The sequence below is a fragment of the Nansenia antarctica genome, assembly GCF_963989245.1.
Source record: "Nansenia antarctica genome assembly, chromosome: 11".
Taxonomy (NCBI): Eukaryota; Metazoa; Chordata; class Actinopteri; order Argentiniformes; family Microstomatidae; genus Nansenia; species Nansenia antarctica.
The window spans coordinates 3,833,755-3,835,138 of record NC_137681.1 but is presented as its reverse complement, the minus strand read 5'-3'; positions in this window follow the sequence as shown (position 1 = coordinate 3,835,138).

Genomic DNA, 1,384 nt, shown 5'->3' with positions numbered 1-1,384 from the left:
TGTGACAGTGAGCAGATACCGTCATCTCCATCGGGCTCTGTGACAGTGAGCAGATACCGTCATCTCCATCGGGCTCTCGGACAGACGCCACTCGCGGTGCGCTCAGAGATGCGCTGCGCCTGATAGAAGCGTGCCTGTGCCGTTCCTCCGTTGAACCCGCCCGATAAGTCTGTCTTTTTGGGGGGCTTTTGTTGTTGTTGAACATTTGGATCTGATAATCATCTGAGTATTGATCGGATTGCAAGCAGTATATCTTCTATTTCGATATTAACACCGGAGATGTAAGCTATTTCTATATACATGCTGGATGACCGGTGCAGTGTGGATAACTGAAGGAATTTATCGGGATAAGATAAGCGCATCACAGGTGAGTCGGATTATTATCAGCTGTAAAATACTTGAATTGACTTATCATGACATGAAAACTTATTTCGTGCCATATTGAGCCACACGTTTTAATGTCTTCTATACTGTAACTTATATTTGTATTTCGATATTGCGTTGACGGATTTGGATGCTGTTGATAGCGTCCGTCTGCTGCAGAGCAAAGGGAGGCAACCTTCATCTATTTATATTCCGGACAGACATTTCGTGACGTTAGAATTAGAAGGTTCTATCTCCATTTTTGTCAAAATTGAGTGTTTTACATAATCTGATCCATTAGGTGTTTATTAATGCCTGTGTGGTGTTATTTTTTAAATGTTGACATTTTTTAGTCAGTAATTCATAAAATACAAAGATTCCATCTCACAAAACATAATGGAATGTAAAAACTTTGACGCTCAATATCTCTGAACTGCCCTAGACGGAGATAGAACCTTATCATTCTAAGCTCACGATTTGGGGAAACAGAAACATGTTAAGGACTTTACCTACCCTTACCTTTACCTAGTTTCAAGTTTGGATAAAACTGACAATTCACGCCTCCTGTGTTGGTATTATGCGAACGCGCAGATTTATAAATAAAGCTTATTTTGTTGTTGTTGTAGTGCAATGGGTCTCTACTATCACAACATCAACGGGAATGGGCTTTTAGTATACCATATTGTGCGGTAGAGTACTTATTTGCCCCGCCTGCGGCTTTAATTGTTCATGTTTAATAATGCATTTAATTTCCATATCTACGCTATAGTTTTCATAGTCTTGTTTCCCCCCCATCACCTCCCATTAACTGGAATGTGCAGCGATAACATGTTGCGCACATTTCTCTCTCTCTCTCTCTCTCTCTCTCTCTCTCTCTCTCTCTCTCTCTCTCTATCTCTCTATCTCTCTCCCCTCTCTCTCTCTCTCTCTCTCTCTCTCTCTCTCTCTCTCTCTCTCTCTCTATCTCTCTCTCTCTCACACATCCACACACACACACAAACACACACACACACACACACGC